This window comes from Ailuropoda melanoleuca, chromosome 6, assembly GCF_002007445.2.
Source record: "Ailuropoda melanoleuca isolate Jingjing chromosome 6, ASM200744v2, whole genome shotgun sequence".
In the NCBI taxonomy this organism is placed as follows: Eukaryota; Metazoa; Chordata; class Mammalia; order Carnivora; family Ursidae; genus Ailuropoda; species Ailuropoda melanoleuca.
The window spans coordinates 11,227,257-11,252,029 of NC_048223.1; positions in this window are offsets into that span (position 1 = coordinate 11,227,257).

A 24,773-nucleotide genomic window follows, 5' to 3' on the forward strand; every position below is an offset into this window, starting at 1 on the left:
AATCAGGGATCATAAATTCATAATAAATAATTAGAACTATAACATATAAATCCCATAGTTCCATGTTGTTCATTCTTTGTACTATATAAACTAATTGAAATTTTATTAGGTATCTCAAAAAACTAGGTGTCAAAGGAAAATGTGAAATTTATTTAAAGTAGAAAATCTTGAAATATCTCTCTCCAGGACCGTTCTTTCAATGTCCTCCACATAGAATACAACCCGTCCTCAAATATTTCTCCTTCCTCCTTTCAACACCCAACACTCAAACTGGCTGGCTACTATCATGTGCCCAGTCTCTCTGCTCCCCCCACCTCTCTCTCCCCTCTCTCTTCCTAATTACCATTTCTTTCAGCTTATTATGCATTTCCTCTAGCTTCTCTGGTTTCTTTCATTTAGAATGTTCTCCTGCTTTATTTTTTACCTGGATTCTGTACAACAAAGAAGAAAATTCTACTCAGAAGAAAAATGACAGAAGGGCAGATTGCAAGAACTGAAACAGTGATCATGTTTGTCCCTGTTATACATTAATATTTTATTCCTGGTATAGGAGAAACAAAGAATAATATGAAATTATTACTGACTATATCAGAATTGAACAGTGGTTAGGAACATGAGCTTCAGAGTCAGAATAATCTGTGTTCAGATTCTGATTCTACCATTTACTCCTTCCCTAGGCTTCAGTATCTACATATGCAAAACACCAACAAGGTGCCTTTGGATTGAACTGGATAATTCATGTAAAACGTTCAATAAAGTTCCTAGAAACTTCTATTATAATTATTGAATAATGAATATATGAATATTTTATTATAATTATTCATACAAAAATTATGAATATTTTACGATTATTCATTCTTATCTTAGGGGAAAACAGCCCATGGGGAACAGGAATTCAGCCCAGAACAATCCTTCCCATTGGCACAAGACATTTAACAATCCAGAAAACAAGTTATTTTCCATCCGCAATGCTAGAGAAATAAATGCCATTTTTCCCATCATCATAAAGTATTCCTGCCTTCTCCTATGGTCACATACTGGGTACAGTTCCTTGCAACTCAATACACATCAATAGATTGACTAATGGACTGTTGAAGCAGTGAATATCTCAGGGACACTAGATAAGAACCAGCAGCAAAGAGCCTGCAAGTATGCCTGGTGATGAAATGAAGTATGTGCGTGTCTTTAGTCACTCTTGGACCAACTCCATCACAGTTGTTTGAATGTGACTAGCTCACATGAGCTGTCCTCTCCTATCAATTGGCAAAATAGGTGGTTCATTTGGTCATTCATTCACTGGACATTTGTGAGCTCCCACTGCAAACCAAGCATTGTGCTAGGTGCATGACTCATAGAGGAAAGGGTAGGGTCCAAACATTAGGGAGGTTTTCTTCAGCGGGACAGAGGTATCATAGGCCAGTCCTTCTCCAACTCGAATATACTCAGAAACCACTTAGGGATTTGTGAAAATGCAGGTTTTGATTTAGTAGCTCTGGGGTGGATCCTGGAATTCTACATTTTTAACAAGATCCCAGATGATATGCACCCTGCACACTAAGGTTGCTTCTCAAAGTGTAATCTTCAAACCAGTAGCATGTGTAGGTTGTCCATTTAAGGATGCTGGTGCCAATTAATCCAGCTGAATTAGCTCCCTTCTGTTATTTTGTAAAGATTCCCAAGCATTCATAGCTGTGTATATCTGATCATATGTAACTGGATCAGAGGGAGGAATGAAAGATACATATGTGAGAATGGCTATCATCGTAAGGAGGGAGGAGCCCAAACGTATCAGATTTGTTCGACTTTCTGAAAAACTTCCCGAAAGCTCAGAAATGGCAAATTCCCAATTCTAAATATTTCCCTGTCTCTTCATGGCCTGCCTTGACGAGGAAGGCTAGAGGCAGAGGAAGACAGTGGCGAGAGCGTGGGTACCATACTGTAGCCAATTAGATGCAAAACCAGGCTTTGCCTCATCCTCCCTAGGCCACTCAGCTCAAATGAACAAAACTCATGCTTTAATCTCTACATCTCTAAAATGGGAATGCTTATCACACCTACATCAGAGGCTTATTGCATTTCATAAGACGATTTGCACAGAGCACCTAGCACAGTGTCTGCAGTGATCATTAAATGCTATGTGTCATTATTATTGTTATTAAGAAAATGGGAGCCATGATAAATACTCTTTATCAGTGCTTTGTCAAGGCACACTGAGAAAGATAAGTCTAAATTAGAGCCCACACTCGGACTCGTGTGGTTTTAAATCAGACCCGTAATGTTGTGTGAGCACAGGTGTTTTGTAGTTTGGTTTCTCTGCTAGCATGAGAAAAAAAGATGATCAAAAAGAAGACAGAGAAAACAATCACTATTTGAAAGTGAATGAAGGGCGCCCCCCTCCTCCCCAGCCCTTTTTTCCCCCTTACTTTGACATCTCAGTGTGTTTTTTTCTTTTAGCTGTGAGTTCTGGGATAGGTGATAACTGCCAGTAATAGGATTAGCATTGATTTCTTTAGCAAGAACAGAGATGTGGCGGTTCCAGCCATTTCCTGAACTGCCAGCTTTGAAATATCAAAAAAACAGAGAGAGAGAAGAAGGAAAAAAGAAAAGAAAGAAATGAAAAGAATGAAATCCGTGTGTATGGGGGGGGGGTGGATACAGCTTTTAGAGAAAAGGAAGTGTGTGTGAATTCGCCCATGCGTGTCTGTGTGGGGGCATATGGACATACATGTGCACACAGAGGGACACGAGAGAGCTCAGACACGTGGAGATCATGCGAATGTTTTGTTGTTCCGTGATAAAGGATCAAAAGCTCTGTTTCTGTTCTGCTTCAAAAAAGGTTTTAACATTCATTTGGCTTTCTTTTTCTTTCACTTGTGAACACATTTACCAGCTGATCTTTCATAGTTATCCTTGAATCCTGACTTTTGTAACCTTGAAATTCAAACAAAGAAAAGAAGTGTCTCAGAGAAAGACTGCCGTGGGCCCCCCCAGACTCACACCCCTAGAACTCCTTTTCTCTGAGACTAAGTCCACAGGAGACCAAAATGAGGGTTAGTTTCTCCGATTCTCAACCAAAGCATCTCCTTAAAAATAGCTGGTGGAAGTCTTCACCTCCCAGGATTGAGGGTCTACCTGCTTCTCCAAATGTGCCAAACACAAAGACAAATGGGATGAGACACAGCCCAGCAGTTTCTGGTTCTGAAAACAAAGAGTATGGAGCAGGGAGCAATGGGTGGGCTTCATTCACACCTTCCTTCGAGCTACTTTGAAAGCAAAGCTAGTGTAAAGCAGTGTGAGGTCAACACATCCGGTCAATCACATAAGTCAGATCTTGAGGCTCAACAGTTTAGAAATAAAGAACTTTCTGAAGGCGAGAAGTAGAGGAACGGGTACTGAGAGGTGGTTTTCTCTGATGTCTCCTTGGGTTGGATACCTATCTAAATCAACACAAGTGGGGGGAAAGGGAACAAATCACCTTAAAGAGGAAACCCATTAAACCAGTTGATTGAGGATTTTACTTAGCAAATTATTTTATCAATTATGATATCATTTATGATGATTATCATTATCAGTTACCATTAATTGAATAGGAATTATGTTCCAGGAACTGTATGATGTCCCCTGTATGTACTCTTTAGATTTTTTTCATCTCCATGAAAGAAAACAGACCCTGTCTATTTTACATCTTGTAGGTCAGGAGACTTAAGCTCAGATGAGTTAAGTGACATGCCCAACATCACACAGCATCGAAGGAATAAAGCCTGTATTTAACCCCAAATCTGGATGATTCCATGTCCAGCTTTAAGGACACTATTAACTCAGTGTAGTCAGCACTTTTCCTTTAAGGATATTATATTTCTACTTGCTGAGACACTATCTAATGAGAGCCACTTCTCCATATTCATTTATTCATTCACTCAGCATCCAATCAGCATTGCTGGGGCACCTGCAATATGTCATCCACAGATGGAGGCCACTGAGTTCAAGGATGAATCAGTCAAGGTCCCTGACACAAAGTGTTCAGAGCCACATGGAGTAGACTAAGCCAAGGATAGCACAGAAGAGAAAATAACTTGAATAATACCTTCACAATGGGGTTCTTCCTGAACTTGGAGGTTGAGTATGAATGCACAGAATTTATATGTCATTGTAAGCAATTTTTTGGCTGGTTCTGATCAGCAGCCTCAAAATTCCCAAAGAACAGAAATCCTATTGAACCATGTATATACAATACCTTAGGCACCAGCTGAAAAATTGAATATTAACTTAAACAGTTATTTTACCAACACAAGTAATTATTTTATTTGTTGCTTTTTCTCACTGAAATAATGTTTAACAGTGTATATATATATTTTTCAAACAGCATGTATGCTTCTCTTTCTGATTTCTAATGTTTTTCTTTGAAAAAAGAATGGAAAATTAATATAATGTATATTAGTAAGTGTTTATATCTATACAGATATATGCGAAAATTTAAATCACTCATAATCCTACTACTCAGGGTTAACATCCTGTAATGTATTTCCTTCAAGTACACTTCTTTCAATTATATTTCTATATAGTTATCTATTTCGTTCACAGAACTAGATTCATACTAGGTACACTGCATTTAACGTTTTTACCCATATTTCTATCTTGACAATGAACCTTTAGCATTTTCCTGTGTGATTAAACATCTTCTGACAGTATAACTTCTCTAGTATTCATCCGCTAAATGCCCCATTCCATCTCTGCTCTGTAGAACATGTAGGTACTTCCCTTTTTGTTGTATTGTAAATTATACTACAACGGATATCCTCGTATACAGATCCTTGTGTGCAGCTATAATTATTTCCTAATGATAAATTCCTGGAGATACTATTATCTCAACAAAAGTTTGAAACCATTTTAAAGTTCTTGATATATATTTTTAAATATATCTGCAGAAATATAGAATCAATTTCCCCTCCCAAAGCAGTGTATGAGGATGCCCATTTCTGCATTCTCACCAATACTAGGTATTCCCATCTAAACCGCTTTAAAAGTATTTCCCAATTGAGTAGGCAGAAAATTGTATCTTGTTTTTATTTGCCTATCACTGAATACTGATGATGTTAGACATTTTTCATACATTTATTATCCTCTTGTATTTCTTCTTTTGTCATTTATTCATGTCCTGTGCCCATTTTTCAATTGCTGGGCTTATCTCTTTCTTATTGATTGGTAGGCGTTCCTTATAGATTAAGGATATTAACCCTTTGTTTGTCAGAAGTGCTGACACAGCCTTAAATACTAGCTCAAGCATGTCATATTTTCCATTCTTTAAAGTTCAACTCAGACTTTCCCAAACCTAAGTAAGCCAGCCACACCTCGTGTCCTGACTCCAAGCACACAAAGCCTATTCTTTCTGTGGCTTTCGTAGCCTGTACTTACAGCTCAGGATAGAATAATTTGCATCTTAGTTTGCTCACTGTTTCATTTGTGCTAAGCTTGTCCCCATCCTACCCCTCCCAAACTAATTGGAAAGTTTACTGAAGATAATAAACTATCTAAAGCTTCTATCTATCTAACTCCTTGCTATCTCTATTACAGGTTTACCCCACTATCTGAAAGTAGAGTGTTCCTATGAAATCTTTCATAAACTGAACTAGTAAAAAGTGAAGAAGCAATTACCATTAATTTATATGGAAAAATTGTGGGGCATTCTCAGACCCAAAAAACAACCTCTCTTAGGCTCTTCTGATACCTTAGGTCACATCTTGCTAACAGATGCACAAAATAGATGGAACAGACACAATTCAAAGCTATGGTAGCTTGGTGCTGAGATGCTGAGTGTAGTTCCTGGGGAAAGAATTTAGGGGTGCCACTCTCGGTGCTCAGCGTATGTGCTGCCTCTATAATGGCTCATTGCAAAACAAATACTGATTACTATTTTTTTTATCTTTTTTCCATAAACACAAAAATCTTTGGATTTCTTTCCAGTTAGCAAAAAAAGACACTAATGTAGGTCTTACATAAAAAGCAGTGCATACCTGTATTTACCAAACAACCACTTATTTCTTCGTCTTTACACTGTTTCCTCTCTAGTCTAGATGCCAGAGACCATGACTTCTAAACACTCTTCTGAAAAGCTTGGCTCTGATTTGTGCCTAATATACAATTTTAAAGTAGGATCTTTTAAGAATGACATCAAGGCCATAAAAATGTAAGCACGGTCAATGTGAATGAAGCCTAACACATATTTCTTTGTTAGCATAAACTGGACCACCTGTGACAGCTCAGAAGCGATATGACAGAGAGGAGAAAGGAACAACCTGAAGATTGTGGCTTTTCATGAACTCTCTCTGATCCCCTTGTTATGGAGGTAAATAGAAGGAATAGGAGATGATGCTATTTCATTCTGACCCAATCACTCTGGATTACGGTTGCCAAATAATATACAGGTCATCAGCTAAATTTGAATTTCAGATAAAGAATGAATAATTTTTAATAGAAGTATGTCCTATACTTTTGAAGTTCAAATTTAACTGGGTGTACTATATTTTTATTTGCTGAATCTGGCAACTCCTGGATAAAGCCCACTGGGCACTAGGAAGTTTACCGAAGAGACCTACATCCGCTTCTCCTGTAGTACAGATTTGAGAGGAGAATTTGACTGAGGAGTGAATACAAAGGCCATTTGGAATTTATGTATTGTCCATAACACTAGATTTGAAATGCTGTGTATGTATTATCCACAAAATGCTCTTCCTTTATTAAAGGAGGAAACTTAAAAAAAAAAAAAGCATCCTGCAGATCCAAAGGAAGAGAAGACTATAAAAATGATTTCCTGTAGGACCTAGAGTACATTCCTAGAAAATTGTTCTGCATTCTTAATTGGATACAAGAAGATTGGCCCTCTATAGAACAGGAACAAAAACCCATGAGGTACAAGTGAATCTGGAAGAGATCAAAAGGGAAATAGGTGGGGTGAGGAATTAGTGAAAAGAGACCAAAAATTAATTAACAGCACTAAAATCTCCTTTGATACAATTAAAAGTAGAACTACTTTTAAAATATGAAATCTTTCATGTAGGAGAAAAACTTAGGAAGCTCTCTTTAAATGTAGAGGAAACAAAAAACAAAACAAAAAAAAAAAGGAGAAAATAACTACTACTTTGAAGCCAGATAGGGGATAAACGATATTAGAGTTATAAGTGTTTTAGAAATCATAGGACCAAATCATATAAAAATAGGGTTGAAGGTTCTAGTTTGGGGTAAGGTGAAGTAGACACACATTATCTTGCTCCTCCAATAATGCAGCTTTAAAACCTGGACAGAATAAATGATAAAGCTGTCTGAAAACTGAAAACTAAATAGTAGCAAGCAGAAGGGAATTCAAAGTATCACTGAAGCAGGGTAAAGTTTTTCCAATATTCCCCAACCTTATCTCAATGCAACCTCAAGCCCAAAAGTTGGCACCTAGGTACAGAGAATGCTCAGGAGTAGCTTTAGAAGTTCTGGCTCCAAGAGAGGGAAATGGAACTCCCAATGCTCAGATGGAGTATAGAAATCCCAATTTTTTTTCTTTGCTCCATTCTTAAGCACCCCAGCCCCCAAACAAGCCCACAGTTATAGCAGCAACAGAAGTCCTCAGGAGCCAAAACTCTTGAGGAGAGCTTAAGTTTTTTCTACTAATCGAGCTGCTTGCTTGTTCTCACGCTGTCACTCTTGCTTGCTCTCTCTCCTGACCTTGTTACTTGATTTTGGACATAGGAGTTGTAGCAGAGGCAGCAGACAGAGTAACTAATGCCCCTAGATTTCTGGATAGAAGACTGAACAAAAGCCCAGAAAACAAAAAAGTACTTGGAAGATGGCAAAGAACGAGGAGCTTGGGAATGCAAACCCATAAAGTTATTTACCAACTCCTGAGCTCAGCCCCGATCATGCTTGGGTCTAATCCTAAAAGCATATCAATAATTTGGAAACAAATAAACCATCACTCAGCTTCCAGATTAGCCATTAGGTGGCATACACATGGGCCAAATCCAAAGAGTACTGCTAAGGCTCTGAAAATTTAACAGATATTGGAAACACTGCTCACAGAAAACAGATTGAAATTAGCGGACTGAACCTAAGCAGGTCAATTTCCTGCTAAAACAAAAATGCCAACCTTCTTCACAGTCTTTAAAAGACTGAGTCTCATAGTAATCAAAATACCCAGGATACAATGCAAAACTACTCAGCATGTGATAAACAAGGAAAGCATCACCTCACATGAAAAAAGACAAAGATACCACCACCAAAATGACACAGATGTTAGAATTATCTAACAAAGACTTTAAGGTAGCTATTTTTTTTAATGCTCAAAAAATAATATGGACAAAAACAAATAGAAAAATAAAAAGTATCAGCAAAGGAACATAAGACCTTAAGAAGAAACAAATGGAAATTTTAGAATTCAAAAACAGTATAAGTGAAAATTAAAACTCGATAGACTCAATAGCAGAATGGAGATGACAGACAAAATGATCACTAAACTTGATCACTAATCTTTTTTTTTCCTTTTTTTTATTATGTTCAGTTAGCCAGCATATAGTACATTGTAAGTTTTTGATGTCGTGTTAATGATTCATTAGTTTCATATAACACCTAGTGCTCATCACAACATGTGCCCTCCTTAATACCCATCACCTGTTTACCCCATCCCCCCCATGCCCCTCCTCCCTTCTGTAACACTGGGCCTCAGGGAAATACAAATCAAAACCACAATGAGATACCACCTTACACCAGTTAGAATGGCCAAAATTAACAAGATCACTAAGCTTCTTAATTGGATACAAGAAGATTTGCCCTCTATAGAATAGGAACAGAAGTTAAAAATTGAGCTACCCTATGAACCAGCCATTGCACTACTGGGGGTTTACCCCAAAGATACAGACGTAGTGAAGAGAAGGGCCATATGCACCCCAATGTTCATAGCAGCATTGTCCACAATAGCTAAATCGTGGAAGGAACCGAGATGCCCTTCAACAGATGAATGGATTAAGAAGTTGTGGTCCATATATACAATGGAATATTACTCAGCTATAAGAAAGAACGAATTCTCAACATTTGCTGCAACATGGACGGCACTGGAGGAGATAATGCTAAGTGAAATAAGTCAAGCAGAGAAAGACAATTATCATATGATTTCTCTCATCTATGGAACATAAGAACTAGGATGATCGGTAGGGGAAGAAAGGGATAAAGAAAGGAGGGGTAATCAGAAGGGGGAATGAAACATGAGAGACTATGGACTATGAGAAACCAACTGAGGACTTCAGAGGGGAGGGGGGTGGGGGAATGGGATAGACTGGTGATGGGTGGTAAGGAGGGCACATATTGCATGGTACATTGGGTGGTATACGCATAATGGAGCATCGAACTTTACATCGGAATCCAGGGATGTACTGTATGGTGACTAACATAATATAATAAAAAATCATTAAAAAAAAAAAGAAACCCACAGATAAGGATGACAGAAGATTTCTTATCAGAAACAATACAAGCAAGAAGACAGATCAATCTGTAAAGTACTAAAGAAAAAAATTAATCTAGAATTCTCTACCCAGCAAAAATATCTTTAAAAAAAACAGTGGATTTGAAAGAGAAAAGGGGGAAGAAATTGATGTTTTGAGAAAAAGCTAAAAGAACTGATCACCAGCAGACCTAAATTACAGGAAAAAAAAAAGTTAGGAGAGATCCTTTACACTGACAAAAAATAATACCAGATGGAAATATGGATCTGCACAAAGAAATAAAGAACATATTTCCATTCAAACATTTGTATGTAAATGTTCATAATAGCTTTATTCTTAATAGCTAAAAACTAGAAACAACCCAAATGTCCAATGGCAGATGAACAGATAAATACTTTCTGATATATCCATACAATGAAATACTACTCAGCAATAAAATGAAATGAACTAGTAATACATGCAACATCATGAATGGATCTCAAAATGATCACACCAAGTGAAAGAAGCAAGACAATAAAAGAGTAAATACTATATAATTACATTTACATAAAATTCTAGATAATGTAACTAATATATAGGGACAGAAGATCAATAGTTTACTGGATATGGGGGTGGTGATATGGAGAGAAGTGAAATGTAGGAATTACAAAGAGGCAGAAAGAAACTTATGGGGGCAATGGATAGATTCATTATTTTAGTTGTGATGGTTTCATGGGTGTATGCATATATGTAACTTATCAAATTATAAACTTTAAATATGTGCAGTAAACTTTAAATATTGTATGTAAGATAAACCTCAATAAATCTATTTTTAAATAGACAGAGATCTGATATTTCCCACTGAGGGTGGTTCCTTAGTCTTTCCCAGTTAACAAAACACTGACATTGAGGATAATCAAAATTGGCATTAAAGATGGAAGCAAATCATCATGCAAGATCCCTGACAAATGGCTACTCTAAGGAGTCCTACTTTCTTGAAATGTAGAAAAAAAATTTCTTATTCAGTAATTTTTAGGCATGCAATTCTATAAATTCTATAAATATAGGATTTTTTAAAACCAAATTGTTGAAATAAATCACCAGGTAAATGTTACATAATTAGGAAGCATAACAAAAGCCTATACCTATACTCTGAAACAAATTCCTGATTAGGGTATTATTAGACTGATTCTACCCATGAGGAAATAGAGGATCAGAGAGGCTGAGTTGGCAAGTTAACCAACTCATAACATAGGTAGTAAAGGGCAGAGTCAGAACCGTTGTATAGGCCTCCCAACTCCAGAACTATTGTTTCCTACCCAACAAATACCTGACTCTACCTATTGACTAAAATCGTTCATCCATGACCTGGGATGGCAAGGCCATCATCTATGGCTATTTCAGTATACTCACTGAAGTTTTATATTCCTGGCATTCCTGCGGGAACAGTTAACCCACTACTTCTTAAATCTTCGTTTCTCTTAGAGAATTGCCTATTTTCCAACCATTTTCCTAGAACTCATCCTTTATTTGTTTCCCCCTCATGTCTCAATTACAACCCATCAGCAGGTCCTGTTGGCATCACTTCCATAAAATACCCCAAATCAATTCACTTCTCTCTGTCCCCACCACACAACCCCAATTCAAGCACCATCATCTCTTGCTTGATGACTACCCTCTGTGTTATGAGTGGCACATTTTCCCCTAATTTGCCATTTGTCTTTAATTATGTTTTGTGGTTTTCTTTCTATTCATATACAAGTATTTTACTTTTATGTACTCAAATTTATCAATTTCTTCATTTATGACCTCAAGACTTCAAGTCATTTAGAAAGTCCTTCCCTAACTCTTGATTTTGAATAAACAAGCTTACAAGCCCGAGTAGAATTTAGGAAGGGCATTCCATCTGTGCTACCACCACCAACACATACTTCAAGTTATCCCTGAACTTGGAAGTTTATGTACAGCATATAGTCTAAGATATCTTAATGCACAAAGCTGCTCCAAAGGAATATGCCTACTTTCCAATCTCTCAACCCTCAAGCTAGACTTTAGGAAGCAATACTCAAAATCTAGTAGACCCTATAGAGTATGATTCTTTATGTACAAGGATTCAAACCTTAGGCTGCCAAAATAAATCTTGACCTTTGTAAGTACTTAAAAATACTTGAGCACATAAGCATTTGTGTATAATGAGAAAAAAATTACTACTATTAAACACATAAATTTAATATTTACTAAAGTCATGAAAATAATACAGAGAAAAGGAAACATTATATATTGATTCAAACAAGCTGTAAAATATGAGATGGTTGGGAAAATGTTAACATTAATTACATATTTGATAATATTAACAAATTTTTGTTAATTTAATTTTGGGGTGATAGTGGTAATATGGTGGTTTTCTTTTAAAACAGTCCTTAACTACTGTAGACATATACTGAAATACTATGGATAAAATGATATAATGTCTAGGATTTGCTTTAAAATAACCATTTTTTATGGTAGGGATACATATAAAACAGTACTGGCCATGAGTTAATATTAATTGAAGATGGGTGATGGGTTCATGAAGATTTATTATACCATTGTTTCTATTTTTTGATGTGTTTGAAACTTTGCATCATATATTCTAGAGACAATATGTTAATTATATAGATTAATTCCTTTTGGAATAAGATTTGTGCATGCATCTATGAGGCCTCACTGGAGGCTAACTGACTCAACATCTACTCCCAAAACTCTTCTCCCTTGACTCTACACAAACGCTGGCACATGTGAATGCTCATTTTCCCCAGCATTCTTTGCAGCTAGGAGTAGCCAAGTGACACAGCTTTGGACAATGCAATGAAGCTGAAGTCTGCTGGGATTTCTCAAAAAATTTTTGCTCTTTCATATGAAAGTACACAGTGTGGCTGACTTCCACCTCTCTTTTCCCATCTTTGAATGGAATCTAGGTTCTGACTCAGGGAAGCCATATTACAACCATGGGAAAACTAAATTGAAATATAAGCACCAGGTCTTTTATTCACTGAAACGTTGAACCAAAGCTATCAGCTTCCTGTCTCTGGGCATCTGAGACATCTATTTATATTAAATGTAAATATATTTTTTAAAATCCTATTTTTTTAAATCACTATATGTCAGTCTTTCTGTTACTTGCAACTAAATACCTTCCTAACTGATCCAATCTGTTATAGAGATTTTCTTACATAATAAAATTTCTGGTCTCCACTAGGAAGCAGTGCTAATATCTGTTGCTAACTGAACAGTTTCATTAATTTGAATTGGACACTAAAGTGCCATTTAAAAAAATTCTACTCCTATTCCCTAAGCTTAGTTGGATCATCTCACCAAGTATCTGAAAGCTATTTAAAACTATTTTAAGGTAAACATTACAAAGTGAAATGAATTATTGTTTAATTAATAAGTTCATTAATTAATGACTAATTAATGAACTATTCTTTCCCTGGCCCTAATTTCATCACTGCCAATTGTACTTTTATTTAAGCTCTTGACTTCAGGGTGTCACGAATCCCAGCCTCTCTCAGAGAGATGGTAAATGTGCACGTGCCAAGGGCTCTGAGGAGATGCCAGACACAGCACAGAGTCCCACAGCTGAAACAGCTCTTCTTCCCCTGAAGCCAGCTAAATTCTATCATCAAACCTTCATCCCCTTCAATAAGTACCCCCAAATTAGGCAAGATGAAAGATTTCACATCTGTCCCAAATTCAACCAGTTCCAGTTTGTGTTTAAACAGAATCTTAGCTACAGGTCAAAATTAATATCACCCAATATTCATGGAAGTGAAGAGCAATCACCAATTTCTTGGTACTTACTTTCACTTAAACCCTAAACATCTGTATGTTTCAGGTAAGATGGTCTGGACTTAATTAAAGACAATAGTACTATGATAAACATCTATCAGAGTATCTAGTACATTAGTAGGCACTTAATAAATATTTGATAATTAATTTATTAAATGTATTAATTAGGTAGTTAGTAGATATTTAGAGTTCACAATAGATTGTATTTCGTATCACGAGCTCCAACTTTGTGAACACTACTATACAAATATAACCTGTTTTCAAAATATAAAATATTATGAAATGTGTATGATTATCCTTCATGAGATCAGCAGTACATCATTCTCTGGTGATATATCTAGAAACAACTTCATTCATTCATTCATTTCCACATAATTATGACTATTCCTTATGTTAGGTCGTGTTTCACCTCCATCAACTATCTCTTAGCATAGCACACTATCTCCAGTAATAGTAAGGACAGCCAGCCCAATGAACAGAAGCTAGATAAATAAATGATGTCAAGTTATTTCCAGGCAGCAAACTCTGTAGTTAGACTGTCTGGACTAGAATCCTGACTCCAGCATGTCCTTCTCTGTAACAAATTTCTTAATCTCTTTCTGCCTTGGTTTCTTCACCTATAAAATAGGGATGATGATCGTAGAACATACCTTATAGGATTAAAGTGAGGACTGGAAGAGATTATAATGTGCTGATAGGTATTACATGTCCAATAAATGTTATGGACTGTTAACTGACTCTAGTCATTGCATCGTGGTCAAAACTTATTGTCCATCTGATTTGTTACAGTGAATCCATAGGACATCACAACAGCAATTATTAGTCACCACAGTTTATAGGCAACTATGTCCAGGTCCTCTGGTTCTACTGGGAATCAGCATTATAATACAACACCTTGTCAAAGCCCTCCCAGGGGCCCATCACCTGATTTACCCATGCCAAGATCTGTGAGTGTGCATCACAACCCAGCTGGTGAGAGACTTTGGGCTCTGGGAAACAAACTGAGGGTTTCAGAGGGGAAGGGGGGTGAGGGATTGGGATAGGCCCGGTGATGGGTATTAAAGAAGGCACATATTGCATGGTGCCCTGGGTGTTATACGCAAATAATGAATCATGGAACATTGCATCAAAAACTGGGGATGTACTGTATTGTGACTAATATAACAAAATAAAAATTATAAAAAAAAAAAAGAACTTGCAATGAGATGATCTAGATTTAGTTCAGTCTGGGGAACTATGTTTAGGGGAAATCACTGCTCCTCACAGAATCTCTGTTTGTTCATTTATAAAGTAGAAATGATACCTACCTGATAGTAGAGGATTAAATGGCATAACCTAAGTAAGAATACCTTTCAAATGTAAAGTGTGTTATATGCTGGGTATTATTATTCATCTTTGTATCACCAGCTTCATTAATTCAAAATATGCTTAGTTCATTTCTGACTGTTGCAAACACTATGCTAAGATCTAGGACATGGAAATTAATAATATACAGTAGCCAGAGTTGAATATATATTTGTTTGGTATATTATTTGTTAACTGATCAATTAACATTTCTAAAAAATACTTAGACTGGAAAATTTAGACCCAATTTGAAAGAGATACAAGATGTTATATTCCATTTTATCACAACAGACATGTGTCTTCCTCTCCTTGTGCACTCCCAGTAGGCATTTGCATCTCTCATAGCACTGAAACACTCATCTATAACCGCATTTACTTCCCATAAAGTCCCCCTTCTAGACTGTGAGCTTCCTGAGGGTAGGACCTATGGGGTTTTTCTTCTTTGTATCTTTGGTATTTAACTCAGAGTACTGCATAAAGTAGACACTTAGAAAACATTTTTTTCAGTAGTTAAGAATGACTAACTGCCTTTGGGTGTAGGGGAGAAATGATGTCACAATTCAATCAAATCTTTTCAACCAGAAGCCTCATGAACATAGTTCCTTTTTGTACTAGCCCTTGGGTGTGCACCACCTCTATGTACACAAGTATATACATCTCTACATGGACGGGCTAATGGATCGGCCTTCGCTGAGGACATTACATTTTAAAATACTCCATAGGCATTTAGTAAATAACAACTTCTGGTGTCCTAAGCTTTCAGAAAGAGTTAATGTACCTCAAAGAAATAATCAGTGTAACTTTCCAACCAGTAAAATCAAGCCCCTTATATTCTATTTAATTTCCTAGGAGTTTTTATATACATATATATGTTCAACATACATAGCTCCTCACACATATACCAGCACTATATATTTTTTTACAACATAGGGTTTTCTAGGATTGAGTAGTTTTAAACAACAGTATTTTATTATTTTAAGCACACCCACTGTGGAAACATTCTCAGGGCTCACTGCTTCTGCTATTGGAACATTTGTTTTTTATTCTGAATATTTCAGCACATCTATTTACCTGGCACTATATTTAGTACCACAGTGCCAAGATGGCATATATAAAGATTCAATTGCAATTCCCATCTGATGTCCCTTCCCTCTCCTTTTTACCCCCTTTTTTATGTCCACACTCTGAATTCAGCACAAAGTTGGTGTGTTTAATTTAAAAAGAAGTAAAACGCTCCAGGAGACGCCTCAGACCACTGCAAATCACCTACTTTATAGAGGCAGTAAAATTGTGTATCGGATTAGAAGTGATGCTGATCTGAAATTTATGATAACTTTTAATGGCATTATAATTTTTTTCCCTGTGCGCTCCATAACTGCGTCGTTTCGATGCACAGTGCAGTGAGATGAAATTTGTAAGGGAAGAACATTACCCAGGCAAGCCCAGAGGGAAAAAAAAAAAAGTCAGCGGAATAATGCAACAGCCCCACACGGGCGGATGGAAGCTATTCTTTCCATGTACCATGGAGAGGCACAAACACCAAAACAACCCTTTGAAACTTAAGGCAACCCAGAGTACAGAATTTGTTGATATAAGAAATGTGGCAGAAGCAACCTCTTAAGAAAGAGGGTGTAGGTGACTTCCTCACACCACCTTACCACTTTTGGAACTCTTCATGTCTCTTGGCTGAGAGAGGACACTTGGGTGTCCTGAAGTAGTTTTCTGAAACAAACAGCTCTTCCCTAGGCTGGGTCTGTTGTTTGGTCTTCCCTAGGCTGGGTCTGTTGTTTGGTTTTCCCTGGGACAGCTCAACACCCCACTGGTTCCAAGAAAGCAGGAGGGGGGCACTCTAGGTATCACAGGTTTAAGACTTATGAAGTCTTAAGAAGTTTGTAGCTAAGAAACTGGTGAAAGAAATGAAGAACTCAATGAAAGAAAGAGAGAGGAGAGGGAGACACAGAAGAATTTTTTAAAATCCAAAAGTAATGTTTGTTTTAAGTTCTAACTTGAAATATGAGAGAAAAACTCTCCAGGAAAGATACCAGAGACAAAAAACACCTCTTTTCAATACCATATCTCCTCCTCAACTCTTTTCTTCAGGGGTAATCCAGCCCCTGTTCAAATATTTTCAAGGACAAGAGGCTCATTACCAATTGAAGCAGTTTATGAATTCATTTACAAATTCATTGAACAACGTATTTGGCATAGTGTGGGCACAACATGCTATGCTATTTTTTATTGTATGTAACCTCTTGCTCACACCCTAGGAAGTTATGTTATTCCTGACCCATTTCCCAGAGAATTAGAATAAAAGAAAATTAGTATGTGTCACAGCAAAGAAACTTAATGGCCATCCAGTCCAACCCCTTCATTTTACAGAGAGTAAAGTGAAACTGAGATCCAGAGAGGGGAAGTCAGTTATCCATGGTCACATGACAAAACCTGCATTAAAATCCCATATCCGACTCCCCATCATATAATCCTTTAGGTGAACCATGATGCTTTTTCTTCACAAATCATACACATCATCCTTCCAAGTGTCCAACTTCCCCAAGCTTATGTTTCTCTCTGCTACTCTGGCTGAAAGGCTCTATAGCAAGCTTGTAGGTCCTTAATCAAAGACAGTCTTGGAATGTGTCCTTGGTCATTATCCATCAGTTCTTAGGTAGGTTGGGAAGACAAATCCTTCTCTTCAATATCATCCATAATCTATTCTTCACTGACCATGGCCTCTTTTCTTTTAACAAACTAAGAAGGAAGAAGAAAATTCTCCCTCTACTCACAAGACTTTTGACTTCCTACCCAAAATTGAAAATCATTTAGAGGACTCCATTTCTCCTTTTCTCTTACCCAAATAACCCCCCTTCCCTTCTTCTACCTAGTGCTTCTCTTCATTTATAAATATTACATGTTCTGAGACTTTAAACACTATCCCACATAAGGCTGACCTCTACCTCTTCTGGGTCTGAACTGTGACATTTCTATACCTCTGTTTTAGCATCCATCACAAGTTTCCTTCTGCTGCAATTTTTGCTTTTACATCTTTTCAACCTTGAGCTTCTTGAAGGCAAAGTTGCTATCTCATTCAATTTTGTCTCCCTCGTTCATGACATACAGTGAAGTCTAACTTAATATTTTTCAATGAAGGTATGCAAATCAGCAGAACTGTGAGGGGATGTGTGTTTTCAGTCTTATAGTCTATTTGGCCATGTTTTAAGTTTATGATCCCAGATGGCAGCCCACCTCTGACTGAATCATATTTGGTTACACATGTCAGTCTCCTTTCTTCTCCCACCTGCAAGACACTCCTCTTTCCTGGGGGATGATCTGGATTCCTGTCACCCCACCCCATGTGCCTCTGGATGGGTCTTATTAGAGAAACACAGATGCACCCTCTATGTGAAGAATCTCACACTTGTGTAGCTCTAATGATACAGAAATTCTCATTTCTCCATGGTGTCATGTGTCACCACCATTAATGTTGATTTCCCTTCATTTTTATGGACTCTTTCTTTTTAACTTTTTTATTCAATCTTATCTACCATCCCCTCTAGGAAGCCATTATTCATCCCTTTAATACTCTACCGCAGAAAGATGTTCTTTAGCAGTGAGACCAACTTGGATGAGTCACAACAGTTGTAACTGGTGAGCAAAATGCAGTCAGACTGGCTTCATATACTTGCCAACTGTGTGACCTTCAGTAAGTTCCTTAAATTCTCTGTGCCTTAGCTCCTTCTCTGTAAAGTGTCTTGTGGGGTTGCTACGAGCATTAAAGAAAGTAGCACGTGAAACACTTAGTATAGTACTTGATATACAGTGATTGCAAAATAGATGTTTCCTCTCATTACAGTTATCATACTAAACAAAGGCAACCCAAAGGCAGTGCACACCCTGCTGATGCCCACAGCCTCTTTTAAGCTTCACATAAACCTCAGATACTTTCATAAACACATTTTGTCTATGACTCTTTTTTTTTTTTTTAGCCTTCTTATCTCCTCCTTGTTCACCTAACTGCTATCATCTTCTAACTGCTGGGAGAGCCTTTGCCCAACAGAAAGTGTCCTTCTGAGTTTGCCCAGGAGGGAAAGCAAGGTCACACAAGGAGGAGAGAACAGCCCCATATTGGAAAAGACCATTTAAAAGAGAGCAGTCATTTGAGATCAGGGATCCCCCCAAGTTCAGCCTCCACCACCCCTCTGCAGGCCCTAGGCCTGAGCAGAACTGACCTGCCAGGCTGCTTAGCATTTCTTCCAAGTGACATGTAACCCCAAAGCTAAAAACCTCGGTGTCCAGGCACTTCTGGTCTACCCTGGAGACTTAGGTTAATGATGACCCAGCACCTTGGGTTTACTCTAAATCACTCCCCTTAACCTAATTATATGCCACGGGGGAAATCCAATGTATTTGATCAAGTCTTGCTAGTATTTTCTTGTCTAATTCCATTAGTCTCATTGATACGAAGGGTTCCTAAAGCAATTAAAGCAAGTGCTATCCCCTGAGAAGTCTGGGATGAATATCTCTTCCCTACTCTTCTCAGAACCTGGTTTTTCCTGGTGAATGGCACAGCCAGGGCTGGGCAGAGGATCCCTCACACAGGAATGGTGTCCTTTGGTGCCAACAAATTAGGATTTGACTTCACTTCAATTAATGGTATTCAGAAACTAAAGTATCAGCTGAGAAATGTGGAGGGAGGAGTGCTGTGGTCTTGGTGAGATTGTTCTTTGTAATTCTTTCTTCCAGATGTTCATTTCACAAACTATATACATTTTATTCAGTCTTATTATAATTTATCTACCTAGAACTCCAGTGACCCACAAAATGCCTTCAAAGTCATTGGCCCATTTCAGAAGCTTCGAGTAGCCCATTAGAAATGTCAGTGCACACTCAACAAGCAGCCAGATCCAAATACGCTGAGGCTTAACCTCATTAAAATGTTTCTACAACACAGGGTCAAACTTATCTTGCACGGACTCCCTTCCTCTCGCCAATCGCTGAGAAACCATTTTCTTTCTAATTAATTTCATCTAGATGAAACCTGCACAAATGTCAGTGCAACAAATTAAGACTTATTGATTATTGGCTTTTTAAAAATAGTTAATGGTTCTGTCCAAAGATGGAATATTTTAGGGACATCAGCAAGACATTTCAGCTTAGGCTGATTTTGTTTTTTTCGAGCAATGAAAATAATGTTGTAAGCATCTTCCATAACTTCATTGTTCATTTTTCACCTAAAACTATTCTTTTTTTATAGTCACAAAATATAAATAGCTAGAAAACCACATCTTAGAGTTTGTTGGAAGAACAAGTACTACTCAGACATTTATATTTCATACACGGTGCTCTGCAGCTTGTCCATCTTGTTTCCCCTTTTTTCTCTCCCTTTAAACATTGTAGAATGCTAAGTTCGTTCACCATGATTGTTGATAGTATAAAGGAAAAGAAAAAGTTAAAAATGAGATAAAACTCAAGTTCCTTATTACAAATCTTGTTTGTTTGTTTCTTTCTTTTAAGGTTGATGTTGGAAAAGGGATTCTGGCATACTGTTAACCACTCACCAAGGCTCACTGAATCCTACTGTATGCTAAGGTAAAGGTCAGAGTCGGGAATGCTGCCCTTAACTACTACTTTCAAGAGGACGTAATCTAGTTCAGAGTATCTACATGCATGTAAAAAACTGACCTACAAAGCTTTCTCTCTTTTTTTAAGATTTTATTTATTTATTTATTTATTTATTTATTTATTTATTTATTTATTTATTTAAGAGAGAGAGAGAGAGAAGGAGCAGGGGGAGGGGAGAGAATCTCAAGCAAACTCTGTGCTGACCAAAGAGCCTGAGCGGGGCTCAATCTCACAACCCTGAGATCATGACCTGAGCTGAAACCAAGAGTCAGACACTTAACTGAGCCCCAAAGCTTTCTGAACTATACATGTGGTAGAATTCAAATGCAGTATGAAATTTGGTTTACGAACTTACTGTAAAGTCACATGGGATCACTGTTTGCAGGTAGAAAAATGGGCAAAGTGAAATGAATTGTATCAAAGATAACACTGGCAGCAGGAACTAAAATCAAGCTTCCAGTTCTAAAGTACTTAAGTAGACCATTCATTAACATGCTATCCAACTCATCAAGAGTTTTTATTTTACCAATTAAGCACATCCAAGGCCTATAAGTAAGGTTTCCTAAAAGAGTGGAAATCAGGGGCAGGCTCTGCACAGGCAAATTGCTTCAAGGGAAGAGATTTATAACAAACCTTTTTTCTTCCATCCTACTCAAATGGTTCAATTTGTCAGGGAATATCTGAGTACAATTACTTTCTATATTTACTTTGAGAGTATAATTGTTTAGTCTTCATCTATCAGAACAGATCCATGAAAGGTTCATAGATACTATCTATTCTAACCCATCATTTTACAGAAAATAATTGAAGCCCAAAGAAGTTGTTATATGTGCAAGGTCATATAACTTGAAGGAGTGTGCATATATGTATATGTGTGTTAGGTTGTGTATGTATGAAAGGATTTTTTTTAAAGATTTTATTTATTTATTTGACAGAGATAGAGACAGCCAGCAAGAGAGGGAACACAAGCAGGGGGAGTGGGAGAGGAAGAAGCAGGCTCATAGTGGAGGAGCCTGATGTGGGGCTCGATACCACAACGCCGGGATCACGCCCTGAGCCGAAGGCAGACACCTAACCGCTGTGCCACCCAGGCGCCCCGAAAGGATTTTTATCTTACTATTCAATACAGTTATATGCTATCATTTTACCCAGCACTGCATATCAATTAAAGGTAAGCACAGATGTTTTGGAAAAGGTGCCCAGCTAGGTTACATCAATGACCAAAGTGCTAGCAAACTCACTGTAGGAAGAGAGCTGAGGAGAAGTCATCATATTCAACCTGGGCCTGAAAAGACCAGAGGATGTGAGGTCCATAGGGAGGCATGCCCATAGCCTGAAATGGAGAGGTCTCAGCTGAGGTGTGACAAACTCCAGGCAACTTAATTTTACTTAACTAATATTACCTAACTTAAGGCAAACTTCAGATACATTATCTCTTGGGCCAGATAAAAGAATAAAAGCTAGTGGGCTCCTCAAGGAGGTCTTTCATCTTAGAGGAGACTTTAGAAATGAAGACTTTGGGGACAGAGGTAAAGAATCTGATGACTACATCACTTCAACAGGGGATTGGACCAGTTGACCTTGAAGTCCCAGGCAGCTCTAAAGGACTTTGATTGTGATTTATTTTTATGTTTGTATTTATGTTCTGTCAACAATCCCATAAGCTCTGGGGTTGCTTTAATGAATAAATGATAAGTTTAAAAATGATAATGGTGTCATCAGGAGCAGAAACCAGTGCTGGTTTATGGCTAGGTCTTAATCTATGCCACTGAATTGGACACAAAGGACAGGTTCTCTCATTTCGATTTGTTATGGCCAGCAAATGTGGGAGCCTCAGCCTTCACCTCAGGCAAAGCAGGCTTCACTAGTTGTGCTGGGTCAGAACAGCCAAATCTCTTGTTCACATCCTTATTTGTCTCCTTTTAAACATTGTCTGCATCATACAAATAACACGTCTTTTTAGTAAGGTATAGGAATGGAATTATTGGCACAAGAAAGAGAACTAATATCAAATATCTTGACAAAACATTCATTATAGTTTCTCTTGACATTTAAGACCAAACCAAAACAAATTCACCTGCTATAGATGAGTACTGACAAAAAGACAATAGGTTTACCATAAGAAAAATTCACTCAATTTTCAGAGTATGCTCTGTAATGATGCTAGCTAGGCTCAGTTGTACTAACATGTTGACTAGTCACATACGCCCTATTATCAGAAAAGGTATTTTCCATCAATTCCTTTCCATGAGCTAATAATTCCATCCTGTACCTACTATACTTTTGCTCAAAAGATGTAATTTATATAATGCAGACAATCTCTAAAAGGAGACAAATAAAAATGTGAACAAGAGATTTGGCCATTCTGACACACACAACCAATCCGTGGTACTAACAAGACATGGTCCAGAAGAATAGTGATGGCGAAATGTGTTTTTCTGGTATTTAGTTCCCTAAATTATGACCAATAGATAATATCCATGCATATAAGGAGGAAAGGAAGATACACTAATAAAATATAACACCACCATTATCTTTTATTTGAAAAAGAGGATAAAACTGTGTGTGAGCAATCTTAAAATGAAGATGAGGTACAGAAAGTACTTCATAAGGCTTTTCAAGGTGATATTTTGATATCTTATCTTATAAATGTTAAGTTTGTCATAGACCAATGGTTATATTTTGTCCTTAGTATGAATTAGTAATTTAGGTATTTGTATTGAATAGAACCAGAAGTCCCCTCATTGGGAACAAGTCAAAGAGGTGAAGTATATATTTTGCAAGGTCTCTTGCTCCTTCTTTGTAGTCTGCTAAAGAACACTGGGGAGCTATGCATGAGGCTTATGTCAAACAACATATTGCTGATAGGAGTTGGGAATAGGACATATATAGAGAAGTCAGGGAATGGTGGAGACTGGACAAAACTTATTGCAAAGTTTAACCGTCTCATAAGACACTGATTTAAGCCAACATTAAATTATGTTGTCCATCACTCCAGACAGTCTGGATCAGTGTCCCTCCCATTGGTAAGGAATGGCGCTTGAGAGCTGGCATAAGCCTTATGTGACCAACCACCTGGCTCCCAAAGCTGTAAGGCAGCCCTTCATGCCAAGTACAAGGGTCAATGGCGGCTGCAGAGGAAGATAGGGTGAAAGGAGCTGCCTCCTACAGCCACCAATTCCTGGAGTAGGGACCCCCCTTTGCTTACAATCATTGTTGTATCCACACTTCTCAATAGCCAATCATGACAGATTTCTGTTTGTTATTTATCAGTATTTTACTTGATGAGGAAAAAGGGAGTTGTTTATTTTTTTGGTGATAAGCCTTTTCATGAAATAACATTAACTGCATTAGTTAGGATGCTTTTGGTGTCACAAGGAACAGAACACCTAGCCCAAATTGGATTAAGCAAGAAGGGAATTTGTTCACCCAATAACTGAAAAAAATCTGAGTTCAAATATGGTGTGGTTCTGTGGCTCAAATAATCACTAGGATATTTTTCTCTCTTACCGTCTCTTGGTTCTGCAGTTGGGTCCCATTTTTAGAATGGCTTTTCTCTGTAGTGGCAGGATACTTAGTACAACTTCAACTTTACCCCCTCTTGGGTTCAAGTCAAGTGGGAAAAACAGCCAGGGTAGCAAAAGTCTCATTGAGTCTCAATGGCTCCGATTGGGTCATGTGCCCATCCCCAAACCCATCATGGTGGCTGGGGAAAGGCAATGCACTAATTGGTGGGTGCTGAGCCAAAGGTCTATCCAGGACTTGGACTGATATCAGCTCTAATACCCGTCACATTAACTTGGACAGAGAGGAGGACACCGTGTTTTCCCACAAAAAAATCCAAATACTATTACTAGGAAAAAACCAAATGATATCAGCTACAATACAATGGATGTCCAATATATCAAGTCTTATCTACCAGATTCTAGGCTCACTGGGAACAAAGATTATGTCTTGTATTTCTCTGAGTCAGCCACAATGCCTAGTTTACAAATAACAGGTATTCAATAAGCATGCAATAGTTGATCTATTGATTAATTTAGTTGTTGAGAAATCATTAGATATCACTCTGGCTTTTCCTCAAACCTTTCTGCTACTTGACAATGGCTGTACTTCATTCAAGAAAACTAGAATTTCCAGTGCTATCTTCACTCACAGAACTATCTGTTACTTGACAAAAGAACTATGCTATGACTGAACTATGAAATGTTATTAATAATAACAATCCTCAATAGCAGCACACTAAAATATCTCAAGTAAACTTCCTGACAGTTCTGTGAGAAAATATTATTATTTTCCCTAAAATAAGGCTCAAAAAAGTCAAATGACCTACCCAAGATAACACAGCTAGTAAATGATAGAGCTAGAACTGGAACCAAATCAGATCATGCTTCAAAGTCTAGTTTAGGTGCCACCACCATCTAGAACCATTACAACTGGAATCAGCCAACCCTTCCACACTACTTGATGTGTCTCTTACAGCCCTTACTTTGTTCTGACTTGGGTAATGGTTTTCATATCTGT